Source organism: Scyliorhinus torazame, chromosome 13 (genome assembly GCF_047496885.1).
Source record: "Scyliorhinus torazame isolate Kashiwa2021f chromosome 13, sScyTor2.1, whole genome shotgun sequence".
Classification (NCBI taxonomy): Eukaryota; Metazoa; Chordata; class Chondrichthyes; order Carcharhiniformes; family Scyliorhinidae; genus Scyliorhinus; species Scyliorhinus torazame.
The window spans coordinates 180,763,318-180,779,583 of record NC_092719.1 but is presented as its reverse complement, the minus strand read 5'-3'; the positions used below and the strand labels follow the sequence as shown (position 1 = coordinate 180,779,583).

The 16,266-nt window shown below is 43.1% G+C and overlaps 1 long non-coding RNA gene across 1 annotated transcript in view; it reads left to right on the top strand.

Moving 5' to 3' along the window:
• Positions 1 to 12,387, top strand: part of LOC140387747 (uncharacterized) — an 88,185-nt gene extending 75,798 nt beyond the window's left edge. Inside the window, exon 4 of the long non-coding RNA XR_011933996.1 lies at positions 11,812 to 12,387. This is a non-coding gene — a long non-coding RNA (uncharacterized lncRNA). The remainder of the gene's footprint in view (positions 1 to 11,811) is intronic.
• The last annotated feature ends 3,879 nt before the right edge of the window (positions 12,388 to 16,266 follow it).

Sequence of the window (16,266 nt, the reverse complement as noted above, 5' to 3'; positions counted from 1 at the left end):
AATGGTAGAAAAAGTGTAAGCACTCAAATAAGCTTTTAAAAGAAATGAAACAATGTCACACACTTGCTTTCTCATAGCTGAGTGGCTCAGTGGGCCATGATTTGCTGTCAAGCAGTCAGTGTGGGTGATGGCATTCATTGCTTTTGCGTAAATGGTACTGCAACTTCAAAGGAGTTAGGGGTGTGTGGTTCAATGCAAATATTCAGATGTTGTCCAATGATGTGCCAGTCTGCTGTTAGCTTTGTAAATACAGGAATTTGATGTCTGTCTCGCCATTGAAATGCATTGAATACTCTGCAGTTGCTGTATTTTTACAGTAGATATGAATTAATCTAGCCACATGAATTTAACTATTCCAGTCTAAGCGTCCTTTTAACAACACAATAATTATTAATGACTGCCAATCACCCTCTCTCGCACTGAAAAGTAACTATTGAAAGGGTGGTGTCTCCTTCCTTCAGTCATAAGTTTTGTTGGAGATATTTTTTAAAAGTGTAAATTAAAGTTTTATAATTTTTTCCCATCTTTAATCCAATCTTAACATAGAATTTACAGAGCAGAAGGAGGCCATTCAGCCCATCGAGACTGCACCGGCTCGTGGAAAGAGCACCCTACCCAAGGTCAACACCTCCATCCGATCCCCATAACCCAGTAATCCTACCCAACACTAAGGGCAATTTTGGACACTAAGGGCAATTTAGCATGGCCAATCCACCTAACCTGCACATCTTTGGACTGTGGGAGGAAACCGGAGCACCCGGAGGAAACCCACGCACACACGGGGAGGATGTGCAGACTCCGCACAGACAGTGACCCAAGCCGGAATCGAACCTGGGACCCTGGAGCTGTGAAGCAATTGTGCTATCCACAATGCTACCGTGCTGCCCATCTCTCTTTCTGCAATTGACTTTGGCACTGAATTCACCCACTCAGATTTACATTTCAATCCTTGCGCTATTCATTTCACAATCCTTCAATTTGATTTGAGTAGAGAAATGTACAGTTGAATGCCCTGGTCACTTAGATCCCAAATGCCAGGTTTTCTCTCCATAACACAACCAGCAAATGACCAGGCAAAAAGTTGAAAGAACTAAACCTGCAAGGGCAGGTCTAACTAATGGAAGATTCCATTACTTTACTCCTACAGTAAACTACAGGCCATAGAATTTCTAAGCAAAACTAGAATGATTGCACAATTTGTGGTTTGCCATTTAGTTCCTGTCTTTTGCATAATCTAACTGCATTTTGGCTTCTGTGGTGCAACAACGTATTTATTTACACTTTAATGCTATAGATTGGACGGGATATTGTTTGCATAATGCACCTGGCATTGTATGCTTTTAGTCTAACAAGGAAGGAGAGGGTGTGCTGATGCTAGGAAATGAAGTGAAACAAGTATTTGACACTTGCATACATCATTAAATTAATCATCTTGATCACATTTGACGTTTTGTTTGTATAACAGCTTCTGAGTCTGCATTGTAAATATGGCATTCATATACATGTCGCAGAGTGGTTTGAATGATCTTTATGCAATGTTAAGGAAGTAGTGGAATGGGTTTCTTTTTATTCTTTCTTGCGATGTGAGCATTGCTGGCGAGCTTATTTCCCATTGCTCATTGATTTCTGAGAAGGTGGTGCTGAGCCCCGTAATAAAGTCATCCATGCGATGCAGGTACTGTTTTCGGGGAGTGAATTCCAGACATTTGAATCAGCGACAGTGAAGGAATGGCGATACATTTCCAAGTCACAGTTGTCGTGTTGGGTGTTCCGCTATACAGACGAACCAACATGGTTGCAGATAGTACAACTCTGTTTTATTACTATCAATAACAACATCTGTAAACTTATGACTGTGGTTCGTTCTTTACCCTTTAACCTGTGGACCCAGCCCTTACACGATCTTAGAGAGGCACTCAGCATATGGTTTATGTCTGAGTGGCTTGCTGTGAGCTCTGTGCCCTGAGCTGTCTCCTGCTGGAATGAGCGGGAACTGTGGTGTTCCCCGTTTTATAGTGCGTGTGCTCTTGCTTGTGATTGGCTGTGATGTTGCGTGTGTGTTGATTGGTCCGTTGATCTGTCCATCAGTGTGTATGTGTGTTTGCACTATGATGTTTATCTGAATATCATGACAACAGTGGTGTGTGATTTGGAGGCAAACTTGCAGTTGATGATGATAATCAGGATTGTTAATGCACAGGGGTCTCGCATCGCCTTTCAGAAAAGGGGAATGAACAGGTTACTGGAAGCGTTGTTCTGTCAACTGACCCCTGATCTCTCTGGTCACATTGTGCTCACATTCTGTGGCCCTCCTCCCTTCAATCAATCCTCTTTGTATTGCCAAGTAGCACACTACAATAATGCAATGGGCTTTATGTGGCACACAATGTAGAGAAACCCAGAGCATTGAAAGAGACACCTGGATATTTGTTTGCATAGTGGGCTCAATGATATGTCTGCCTGGTCCCTTGGCTGTGATTGTACCCAAGCTGTTCAGGCAAGATGGGATTGTGGATGGATGTTGTTAGTCATGTGATCAGATGGTGGTCCTTATCCCCGAGCACGCATTTCCTGGGTGGGTGGAATAGTGGGTGGATGGATGCCAAAATATGTAGGCATCATGCCAGCAGCCTGGAAAACCAACATAGACCTGAATGAACCCATTGTGGTAATCACACTTCAACTAGCTGTTTGAATGATAGCCATTTTTATTAATAAAAGTGGCAAGCTCAACTTCTGGTACCTTCTGATGTCACCAATAACACTCTGGCTAAGAGGAAAGTAGCAAGGTCTTGTGGTGCACTTGTTGCATCTCTACTTCTGGGTCAGAAGCTCAGGGTTCAATGTCCTACTTCAGGACTTGGTGGCCATGGAAGATGCATTGATAATGTGGCCAAACAAAGTTGATTATCAGCCTGTAAATCCTTTCAATTCACCTGATGGCAGGCGGTAAAAGTGGGAGAGTTTCCTGGTCAGCCATACAGCAAAAGGCAATGGCAAACCATTGCAGCACTTTGCCAAGTATAATCGTGGGCCAATGCAATGGAAGTCCATGGTCGTCAATGCCCCGTTAGGGCACGGTACCTGAATCATTGAGCTGGAGGCTGAGTAGCAGACAGGGACAATCAGGGAGGTGGAAAGCTACCTGGACATTTTGTTTGAGGTGGCAGTCATACCCCTTCAGATAAGGCCATCTTATTTGGTCCATGATCAGAGACAGGAGGTTGTGATTGCGGCTGAGGAATGTAGGAAGATAAAAAGGTAGAAGTAGGATATCTTGAGCCTTTGAAATTGACCAACAGTTTCTAGGTACTTGTAGCCTGTAAGGACAAAAGCAGGGACTGCAGCATAGATAGCAAGCTCACCATGGCACCATGATACAGGAAACTATTCAAGCTGGAGAAGTTAATTGTAATGCAATGATAGTAGGGGGCAGTATAGTAAACAGGTTAAACGCGATTCTCTGCAGCCGCAAGTAGGACCCCTGGTGACTGTGTTAACTACCTGGTGTCAGGCATCAGCTGCTCTGGACTGAAGAGGAATATGCAGTGAGGGGGGACAATCCTGTGGGACGGTCCACATTGGTACCAATGACATAGGGAAGACTAGGAAAGAGGTTCATCTTGGGGAATATAAGCAGCTAGGAGATATATTAAACAGCAGAACCTCAAAAGGTAGTAATCTCTGGATTTGTACCTGACAAGCAAATTAGCGTGGGCTAAGTAAGATTAGAGAGTTAAATACATGGATCAAAGATTGGTGTGGGAGAAATGTATTGACTATTAGGGCACTAGCATCAGTACTGGGGTAAGTGGGAGCTGTACCATTGGGACCGTCTTCACCTGATGGGATTAGTTTACATCGAATCATAGAATTTACAATGCAGAAGGAGGCCATTCGGCCCATCGCTTCCACACCAGCCCCCTGAAAGAGCACCCTACCTACGCCCACACCTCCACCCCTATCCCCGTAACCCTGCAACCCCACCTAACTATTGGACACTACGGGGAAATTTACCGTGACCAATCCACCTTCCCGCACATCTTTGGACTGTGGAAGGAAACTGGAGCACCCGGTGGAAACCCACACAGACACAGGGAGAGCATGCAGACTCCGCACAGACAATGACCCAAACTGGAAATTGAACCCGGGTCCCTGGCGCTGTGAAGCAATAGTGCTAACCACTGTGTTACCATGCCGCACCAGTTTTCGGGTGAGTTGTATAACTACAGTGGTAGAGAGGGCGAGGGATCATGTGAGAGAAGATGTGATAAATTTAAAAAGAGAGAACACAGCAAGGGAGCAAGGTTGCAATAAGGTAATTGATAATATGAGTGTGTCAGGAAGGGGCAAGGCATACAAACTTAAGAGTGCTCCAGTTGATAAGACTAGAAGTTGCAAAAATAATAAAAATGCACTGTCTGAATCCACAGCATTTGTAACAAGGTAGATGAACTGACGGCACAAATAGAAGGAAACAGATGTAACTTCTTAATTGCCATAATGGAGACATGCCTGCAGAGTGACCAGTGCTGAGAACTGAATATTGAAGGTTATTCAACAGTTAAGACGCTTAGGCAAAAAGAGAAAGGAGGCATGGTAAGGCTGTTAAGAAAGGATGGGAACTCAGTACATTAGTGAGCGAGGATCTTAGATTTAAAATCAAGATGTAGAATCAGTTTGGGTGGAGCTAAGAAACAGCAAAGGGCAGCAAACATTGGTAGCATTTATTTATAGTTCACCAGGTAGTAGTGGTAATGTAGGGCATGCTATAAATCAGAACTGCATGTAACAAGGGCAATACAGTAATCATAAGGTACTTCAATTTACATATGGACTGAGTAAACCTAATTGGCACTAATGCTGTAGAAGGTGAATTTTCGTACGGTTTTCAAGATGGTTTGCTAGAATAGTATGTTGCGCAACAAATGAGAGAATGGGCTACTTTAGATCCAATATTGAGCAGCGAGAAAAAGCTGATTAATAATCTTGTTGTAAAGGAGCTTTTAGGGAAGAGTGAGCATAATATGCTAGAATTTTACAAAAAGTTGGAAAGTGATGTCGTTCAATTCAAAACTAGGGTCTTAAATCTAAACAATGGAATCGACGAAGGTGTCAGGGGCAAATTGGCAGTGGTAGATTGGGAAACTGCATTAAAATGTATAACAGTAGACAGGCAATGGCTAACATTTAAAGAATGAATACATAGTTTAAAACAAATTTACATTCCTTTAAGGCACTGAGAATGGATTTTAAAAAATTATTTTTGAGCAATATTGTGTTAGTCTGTAAAGAAGGCTGTGTGTGTAAATGATTTAATTAAGCTGCGGAAAGGTTGATGGAGACCACTTGTATGAAAGAGTTGATATATGCATTTGTAATGAAGCTATGATCAAATGGTTTTATAAGTAAATAAGTCAAAAAGTTTCGAAATTTGCATTAGGAGAAATATGGACTTAGTTTTTTGTGCTGTTAAATTTCAAAGGGGTGTAATGAGCTTTTACAGCTTGCAAAAGTTTCAGAAATAAACCAGGGAAGGCTATTAAATTATATTTGGTGACAAAAGTGGGGTCAATAGGAAAGACATGAAAGACATGAAAGATTTTTTATATTTTGAAAAGTTAAGTTTAAAGAGGTGCAAAGAAAAATGGAATTAAAAGTGAGAGGAGAAAAAGGCTATGTGAGGAGAGATATTGAACTGATTTGGCGTTGGCTGTGTGGAGAAGATATTTTGGAAACAGCTCTGGGCTGGAAAAAGGCAAAGTTTGAATCAGCTACCAAGTCAAACCAGAAAGGTCTTGTGCTGCAAAAAAGTTCAGAAGTTACTTGGATTTTCATAGCGGAATGGAAGATAGTTTGAGAGGTCATTTGGTATACCTTGACTAAAACAACAGCAACTTTGCCTTATTTTGTTTTAGTTAAACAACCATAAGGGAGTGTTGCCTGGAATATGTTTACTTGTTGGTCTGACCAAGTAGGGAATCTTTTCTAAGATTGTTTTAACTGTGTAACTATAATCTTGTATGCTTAAGCTTTCTTTTCTTTTTGTTAATACATCTTTTACTTTTAATTTTTTTAATCTCCAAACTGTTATTGGACACCTTACGGCTAAGATCAGCTATGTTTCCTTCTTCTTTTCAGAATATAAAACAAAGTATGGCCTATAAACCCAAGTTTGTGCCTGGAATTTGGTTTGCTAAGCAATTAACATCTGCTGTGGTCATAACAGCACAAAAACCCAGCAAGAAAACAAATCATGACTAAGAAGAGAAGTTAAAGGTTTTATTACATCGAAAGAAGAGGTTTATAAAGATGCCAACATGGTAGTAAGCCTGAGGATTGGGAGTTTTATCGAATTCAACAAAGGAGACCCAAGAAACCGATAAAGAAAGAGAAAATAGAATATGAACATAAGCTAACGAGAACTATAAAAACAGACAGTTAAATAAAAAGGAGAAGAATAGTGGGCCTACTACAAGCAGAGGCAGGAGAATTGATAATGGGAAATAGGAGAGAAACTAAACAAATACTTTGCATGGAAGAAGAAACAAAAAAACTCTCAGGAATACTAGAGAATCAAAGGACTCGCAAGAATGAGGAACTGAAAGAAATTAATATTAATTAAAAGGTAGTACTGCAGAAATGAATGGAACTGAAAGGTAAAAAATCCCCTGGACCTGATGATCTATATCCCAGAGCATTGAGTTCATCTTCCAAAACATACAGATCCTGGAACGATCCCTGCAGATTGGAAATTAGCAAATGTAACAGTACTGTTAAGAAAGGAACGATAGGGAAAATGAGGTACTGTAGACCTGATAACGTGACATCAGTATTAGGGAAGATGCTAGAATCTATTATAAAGCATGCGATAACTGGACATTTAGAAAACAATGGTAGGATTAAGCAGTGACAACACGGATTTATGGAGTTTTGGAGGATGAAACAAGCGGAATAGATAAGGGAGAACTAGGGAAGTAGTGTATTTGCATGTTCACAAGTCCCAAACAAGAGGTCAGTAAACAGAATTAGAGTACATAGGATTTAGAAAGATGTACTGGCATGGATTGAGGATAGGCTAACAGACAGAACAGACTCGGAATATATGGGTTATTCTCAAATTGTCAGGCTGTGACTAATGGGGTATAGCATTATTGTGTTCAAATTCTTGCTATAGCGGGATGCTTCAAAGGTTTGTTGGACTGATCCTGGTGTGGTGAAATTGTCCTATGAGGAGACTGGGCAGGTATTCTTTAGAGTTTAGAATAATGAGAGGTAATCTCTTTGAAGCATACAAAATTCTTCCAAGGTTCAATAGGGTAGACCCAGCTAGTGTTGGAACCCCAGCTATTCACAACCTATATCAATGATTTGGATGTGGGGACCAAATGTAATATTTCCATGTTTACTGATGACACCAAACTAGATGAGAATGTCAGTTGTGAGGAGGATGCAAAAGGACTTCAAGTGAGCAGCACGGTAGCACAGTGGTTAGCACTGTTCCTTCACAGCGCCAGGGTCCCAGGTTCGATTCTCGGCTTGGGTCACTGACTGTGCAGAGTCTGCACATTCTCCCCGTGTCTGCATGGGTTGCCTCCGGGTGCTCCGGTTTCCTCTCACAAGTCCCGAAAGACGCACTGTTAGGTAATTTGGACATTCTGAATTCTCCCTCTGTGTATCCGAACTGGGGCCAGAATGTGGTGACTAGGGGCTTTTCACAGTAACTTCATTGCAGTGTTAATATAAGCCTGCTTGTGACAATAAAGATTATTATTGTCATAAGACAATCCCACCATCCAAGGCTCGAGTTTCCATTGCACTCCCTCCATGCAGCTATACCCATCCTTAGATAAGGAGATCAAAACTGTACACAATATTCTACATGCGGTCTGTTCATGGATTTATAAAATAAAGATTGTTATTAAGAATGGGCAAGAAAATGGCATGTAGCATGAGGAAATGTGAAGTTATCCACTTTGGTAGGAAAAACAGAAATGCAGAATATTTCTTAAATGGTGAGAGATTGGAAAGTGCCTGAAGGAACCTGGATACCCTTGTTCATAAGTCATTGAAAGCTGGCATGCAAATTCAGCAACCAATTAGTTCAGCAAATGTATTGCCGTTATTGTATGATGATTTGAGTACAGGAGTAAAGAAGGGCGGCACAGTGGTTAGCACTACTGCCTCACAGCCCCAGGGAACTGGGTACAATTCCGACCTTGGATGACTGTGTGGAGTTTGTATGGTCTCTCGTTGTCTGCGTGGGATTCCTCCGGGTGCTCTGGTTTCCTCCCACAGTTCAAAGATTTGCAGGTTAGGTGGATTGGCCATTCTAAATTGCCCCTTAGTGTCCAAAAGGATGAATTGGTTAGGGGATAGGGAGTAGTCTTTCAGAGGGTTGACACAGACTTGATGGGCTGAATGGCCTCCTTCTGCACTGTAGGGATTCTATGATTCTATAGAGTATTGCTGCAGTTGTATTGAGTCTTGGTGAGGCCACACCCTGAGTATTTACATTCAGTTTTGGTCTCCTTACCCAAAGCTGGAAATTCTTGCTATAGCGGGATGCTTCAAAGGTTTGTTGGACTGATCCTGGTGTGGTGAAATTGTCCTATGAGGAGACTGGGCAGGTATTCTTTAGAGTTTAGAATAATGAGAGGTAATCTCTTTGAAGCATACAAAATTCTTCCAAGGTTCAATAGGGTAGACCCAGCTAAAATCACATTGGAGTCTTAACTACATCATAGGACCCAAATTTGCATATATTTATAAGGCACCTTCTTGGTTCAGGCAAACATCTCAGCCACCTGTTAGAAATTAAAGTGGCATGCATTTACAACAGGCATAGGTCGAATCAATTGATTTATTAACAGCACCCCTTGAACAGGAGGAGTTAAAATCATCTCCAGGGCCTTTTCACTAGAACTGTGCTGGAGGTGCTCAAAATTATGAAATAAATAACAAAAGCTCTACTGGATGGTGAGGGCATAGATTTGTGGGATTAGCTTTGGTTACGGTCCGACCAATTGGTATGAATTTAAAATCACAGCAATAAATTTTTTATGCTGCCTTGTTGCAGTAAAACATCCCAAGGCACTTCAGTAGGACTACTAAGAGACAAAATGTGATGTCGAGCCACATTGAGACAGGTGGAAAAAAGTTCAATAAATTGGTAGGTTTGAAAGGAGAATTTTCTTTTTTTAAGTATAGATGGTTAAGACATGGAAAGTCTTATCAGAAACATTGGTGGAAGCAGAATCCATAGTAGTTTTTCAAAGATAAGTGAATAAATATTTGAAAAAGAAGATGGGGAAAGGACAAGGGGTGAAATGAAAGAGAAAGCTCTTCGGTGCAGGTGCGATGGGCTGAATGGTCTCTCCTGTGTTGTAATTCAATGAGTACCTAAGTAGCTATCACTAGAGTAAGGTTTTCAAAGTTGGATTACTTGTTCAATAATGTGGTTGGACAACTTTCTCATCAAGAATAAAAGGTTTTTCAAAGTCATTACCTGATAAAAATCAAACTGTTAATCCTTTTAAAAAGCTTTAGATTCGCCTGATAACTAGCAGAAAGGAAATTTGGCAAGGATACAAAAAAAAAAGCAGCGTTACTTTGATAATACAGGAAAAAGACTAAATATTACTAATTCCTATCCCTAGTTATTGTACAGAGAGACATGTAACAGTAATTTTTCTACCACCCCTATTTGAGTTATCAAATTTGGGTGCCATGTAATTAGTGGACTAAATGCAACAACTCTTCTGATCCAACAACCCTTCATTTCACATCTCAGTATACAAATAATTATTACAAAAACCTTCTGGCTGCCTAATGGCAGCAAATATTGCTTAAAGCCATTAGTAAAGAAATGGACAGCGATTAATAATACTTAAGAGGTTAAGAGTCAAATGTGTGGCATCAGTGAGTCAATGAATTGCATTTTACAAAGTCCTGGGAGAAGCTATTGATATATTTTATTTTTTCCACACACTAACTGTTGGTACAAGATATAATCTTCAGAAGAAAAGGGCACCAGGGCAGGATTACTGTGGACAGGAGCTCCCTGGGGGTCTAAACCGCTGCAACCTGCACATTGCTTGCAAATAATGTCCACTTTGCATGCCTTGGGGATAGAAGAGGAGACTAACAACTAGCATATGGAGACCAATGAAATGTTAATGATGCATTAGTGTTTTCTAATGAGTGGCAATTTCAGATAACACTTGTGATATATTTTAGTTGTTACTTGCAATATAGCTCCTTTGGATTTAGTGAATTTATAAGGATCAGTGTTCGCTAAACTCACTTGAAGTACTTTGCCACCATCCTATTATTTAGGCTTTGGGTTAAAGAATGTTCAATCATGTGCTCTAGGGTCATTGTGATTAAATTGACTAAGAGGTGACACATGGTGGTAAATGGGTTTAAATGGTTTTGATGGGACCTATTTTCCATTAACGAGTTTCCAGTTGGGGCTGAACTTTCTGGAGTTGTTGCAACTGGCTTTCATCAGAAACATATTTTCTTGATTGTCACTTTAAAGCTAAAGAAATAAAGATCTGCAATTAGCACTTTTATTCAGTGTAAAAAAAAGACTGGTATTTCTATAGCACCTTTCATGACCTGCATGTTAGCTTCCAGTGACTTATTGATGAGGAACACCCAGGCCCCCTTGTACACCTACTTTCTAATTTCTTACCATTTACAAAATACTCTGTACGTCTATTCCACCAACAAAATGGATAATCTCTAATTTTTCCACATTATATTCCACCTGCCATGTTGTTGCCCACTCACTAGTCTGTCCAAATCTCCTTGAAGCCACTTTCCGTCTTCCTCAATGCACATTCCCACCTAGTTTCTAATCATTTGCAAACTCAGAAATACTGGATTTGGTCTCCACATATAAATCACTGGTATATATTGTGAACAGCTAAGGCCCAAGTACTGATCCTTACGAAATCACATTTGTTATGGCCTGCCAACGCAAGAATGACCCATTTATTCTTACTCTGTTTTCTGTCTGTTAGCTTTTCCTTAACACATGCCAGTATATTGCCCCCCATCCCATGTGTTTTAATTTTGCTAACCACAATCCTGTGGGGGAATTTATCAACAGCTTCGGAAAATCCAAGTACACGACATCCCCTTCATGAATTCTGTTGATAACATCATCAAAAGGCACCAACAGGTTCATCAAATATGATTTCCCATTCATAAATCCATGTTGACTATGCCTAGTCAGATCATTGTTACCTAAGTGTCTATTTATCACATCCGTTATAACAATCCAGCATTTTCCTTACTCCTGATGTAGAGCCAATAGGTCTGTAGTTCTCCATGTTTTCTCTCATTTCCTTCTTAATTATTGGACCAGTACTAAATGGAGCCCTGGCAAGGTCTCCCAGGCACTGCTGGTGAATCTCAGGCCCAGGGAAAATCTGCCGAACGCTATGAGCCGAATGGTTCATTTAAACATGCTGATCTAGATCACGCCCGGTGTCATCAGACTAAATCCGAATATCAGATTCATTAAAATCCAAACTGCAAAATTCTTATAGGAACCGAGAAGGTCACTTGGCCCCTCCCTGCCTGATCGCCTATAATGCTACTTTCCTTCACCATCCCCACAATCCATTGATACCTTTAATATCTAGAAATCTATCGATCTCTGTCTTAAATATAGTCAATGGCAGAACGTCCACAGCCCCCTGGGGTAGAGGATTCAGATACAGAACAATGCAGATTGATGGAATTTTGTCGAAACTGCCTCCACAATTTAGGCTCAATTCTATTAAACTTGTTCTTCAGATGGTGAAAATGATCTCTGTGGCTAAGTGAGATTTTTGAACATCATATTTGCTGAAAGTGATCCGAAAGTCCAGTTCAGAAGTCAAAGTTCCAACAAAACATACCAACGCATTCATTCATATCTCTTCTCAGAAGCTGAAACATGGAAAACCCAAGTGTTGCTGGTGAAGACAATCAAGCACTCAAAGTTCTTCCAGAACAATGAGCCTTGCCCTGACCCCCCATCAGTTTCCAGCTTTGTCTGTTAGCCTGTATTTACCTTTTCTGAAGTGAAAAGCATCGTGTCTAACCCCAAAAGTGACCAACAGCTGACGCCAAAGACCCCAACAAACACCTTTTATTGTCAGGTGCAGGGAAACCATATTGGGTGAGCACTTCCTGCAAGATGCAAGTCAGAGTAAATCAGTCTACATGTGGAGCACTACATCCCATACTCCAGTGCTGGAGAACATTGATTTTTCCAGAGCCTTCACTATAGTAATACATGCAGACTACATTAAGAAGCTGACCTCTTGTGGAAAATCGGAGGAACTGGCATTGTGATTTCTTCTGAACAAATAAATATTATCAGTCTTATGTCAAGTGTAGTATATTTTGTTCTCTTTCTAGTTTTATTAGTAATTAGATCATCGAAAGCTAAGCTTGGTGCAAACTTGCGTTTTTTTCTTTGAAACTGATCCTTTTGGTGATAGTGTGGGCAGAATTCTCCCAATCCTTGACGATGTTTCGATGGCGGGCACGGTGGGAGAATATGGCAGGAGGCCCAGAAATCAGTTTCATCGTGGCTTGAATTTGCAGTGGATCTTCCTCTGTGGGTCACCATGGTGGGTTGGAAGTTCAGAGTTCAGGATGGAAGCCCCCTGCAAACCTTGTGGCTTGACTGTCAGAACAGTGGGTGGGGGCTGCATCTGCATGTGGGCCTTCCAAATTCAGTGTCATGAAGAGGGAGCCATCTTCCCTCCTCAGCGTGCTCCCAGAGATCCACCTTCAATTTCAGGTGGTCCACCTTTCTTAAAGAGTGACTCAGTGATGTTGGCTGCCTTATCAATATGGTGCCCGGTCACGGCAGCGGTCAGCACGCCATCCAGACCCGTCCTGCCACTGAGTACAGCGTGAAATACCCAGATGTAGAATTAATTAGGTCAGGGCCAGAAGATTTGGCGTGTGTAGTGGAAAATACTCCACGTTCCTGTACCCACCACGGCACTCTGGGCACAATCCAATGGCCACGCTGTGCCGGAAAAGCAGCACACACACAGCGTTACCGAAGAAAGCCGGGAGACCCCAATCACAGGATCTACTCGGCTCGTAAAGCCTAGCAAGATCCAACACGACCTCGCGAGACGTTGCAATGTGAATCAAGCCCACTTTTTGGCAAATCTGCATATTAGAGCGAGGCAGTAAACTGCACTCTAATGTGCAGATTCCCGAGACGCCTTATAATTTGGGATTCAACCCCTTTGCCTCAGGGCACTGCCACGGTGCCAGGGTGGCACTGCCATGGTGCCATGCTGGCATTTGCATGCACGCGATTGGGCCAGAGTTGCCCTGCGTGGGTGTTGGGGGGGCGTGGGGAGGCCAGGGACCCTCCCATAGTACGTTCAGGCTGGGGGGCTGAGGTCGGGGATTGTTTCGGGGGCCTCGGAGATTGGGACGCCTTTTCTCTCGCTACAATGGGGAGATCCAGCGAGCTGAGCTCCCCACTGTACAAAATGGGCCTATGTACGGCCTCGGCCACATGTTCACCATTCAGGCCCCTTATTCAGTGCGAGTTGCATTGAATAGCCATGTGTTTCTCGGCACTGCGAGTGTCGGGAAACACACGGCTAAGCGCGCTCGCTAGGGGACTTTGCTCCCTTTTGGGAGAATCGCGCCCTTAGCCTCAACATCTAGAATCTGCCCTACATCTTACAAAATGGTTACATTCTTACTCGAGAGACAAAAAATCATGAAAACACAAGCAGAGATGGACAAAGTGAAAAGGAGCTACCTTCTTATTTAACAAAAATACTCCGCGAACCACATCATTTGAGTTTGAATTTGTTCCTGATATCTCACTTTTTGTTTTAGCAATCACTTCTGTTAAAAGCTGGAACAAACAAGATTAAATCTGCCACCGGAGCTGAATTGTCCCATCTAAAATTGGGACATGTATTTTTATCACCAACTTCTTTTTTAAATTTCCCTTAAACCTAAGGGTCAAAAAGACTCTCTATGGTGCTAGGATTCACTCCTAAACTCCTTAATGCAGACTTAAGTAGGTGCTACTCACAGTCAAAGTAATATTTCAAGTTATTCCTGGTGTAACCTATATCTATAAAGAAGATTTTATCTACTTACCACTCAGTAGCTTTGGTCCTGGGTCCTGCTTTGCTGAGGTAATAGTATAGTAGACTTTTCGATATTTTGTAATAACCACTATTTCAGGTTAGAGTAAATTTTTAGTTTACTTTATTTGTTTCAAAAGATAACATTATTGTTTTACAACAAGTAAATAGATCTTGTTTCTGGTGTCCCATCGAGTTGATCAGACCTTTGTGGCCTCCTTGACAATCTCTCTTCCTCTTGGTGTTCTCAGTAATAGTGGATCTCTGTTCGGCTTCTGAGTCTGGCTGTTCCCATGTAGCGTAGCTGCAGAGAGGTCATGCTGGCAACTAGCGATTCAGGGTTTTTATGCTTTTTAATTACCCTTCTAGAAGCCTTACTGATTACATGACCTTCTCCTAAGGTAATATCTTCTGCTTATCCATGTATACATTTTGTCCATTTGTTAACATCATCAAGGCTTGATGTTTAATTCTGCTAAAGTGTAAGAACACCTCTTGTTGATGTGGTGTCAACATAAGGGCGCTGCGTGTGTTAACATGACCTTGGCTTGTCTGAACATCAGCAAGGAGGCTTGTCTGAACACTGGCAGGGAAGCTTCCTGCTGATTGCTGTGCTGGATTTCAGCCTTTTAATCCTCTATCATTTTTAAGCATTTTATTGCATTTGCGTTTGTAGGATCTTTTTCCATCTCTCCAACTTCGCTTTTTCTCATGTTCCTTTGGGTTATCATCATATCCATGTTTCAAATTATATTCTTCCCATTATCTTTACAGACACTGCCCTCAACGACTGGGACGTACTCTGCAGTGCCTCGGCAATGCCCACCTGAGTCTGGGACATGCTCCACAGCCCCTTGGCAAGGTCAACCTGCAATTGGGACATGTCCCCCAGTGACTGGGACATGCTGTTGAGGTGCTCAGCCATGGCCATCACTGACTGAGCAACGCCTTGGACACCTCCACTCATGCTGCTGACATCATGTTCCAGGCTCTCCACTGCAGTCGCCACCCTAGCAGTGTTGACCTCGGTACCACGCATTGCCACCGCCATGCCCTGTACCGTAACCTTTGGGACTCCTCCAATCAGCTATGGACCTGCTGGAGTGTCGCTGACATCCCGCTCTGAATCTCATGGCCTCACCCTAGCTCCAAGATTACCTGAAACCAGAGTTTCAGCATCTGACTGGGACTCCGCTGAATCCTGGGATCCTCCGATTGCTGTCCCCCCCGCTTCCACCTGATGAGCATCAGCAACTAGGGGTGCTCACTACATAGTGCCCCAGAAGCCTGTCCACTAACTTCGCCCACAGAGGTATGTGTCTCTGCGCTGGTGGTGGGTGGAAGCTGACAGCCACGACACATCGATAGTGAAATCCTCAGAACTCTCCTCTGCGGTGTTCTCTTGGGAGGCCGGGGGGGGGGGGGGGGGGGGGGGGGGGGGGGGGGCACCATCAGATGGAGATCCCGTGGGAGAATGGACATATGGTCAGTGGGAGGGAAGGAGCATTATGTCTGGCATGAACAACACATGTGACGGGTCATCTGGATGGGGGCCGGTGGATAATCACCTCTGTGGCGCAGGCCAATCTCAACATCAGTGACTGATCTGACCTCGGCCACCCCCGGAACCTCCAGGATCCGTTCCTCGTGGGGGGGTGAGGGCTCTGAGGTCCGGCACCCTGCAGCCCGTCTGGGCCCTTCCCCGTCTGTTGTGGGCCAACCTCTCCTGCAGGGACCAAGAGAGGGCATTGTTAGCCACCCACCATGCATCACAGTGGGGGGCACAATGGCGGGATCGGTGCCAGGGGACCAATGCCAATTCACCGTGTGGCCCTGTGGAGGTCGTTGAGCTTCTTGTGGCACTGGGTGGCGGTCCTCATGGTGGCACTCCCCATGCTGATGGCCACTGCCACTGCCTCCCAGGAATCACTTGCTGCTCTGTGGCTGACACTCCGACTCCCTTGGGGGAACAGGGTATCCCGCCTGGACTCCACTGCACCCAACAGTCTGACCAGGTCGGCATCTCCGAATCGTGGGGCTTGTCTGTGCAGTGGTATGGCTACGGGCTTTCTGGGGTTTGCTCTGTGGGATCTGTTTAACTGCTGCTCCCCCTCGTTAGCGAGGAATT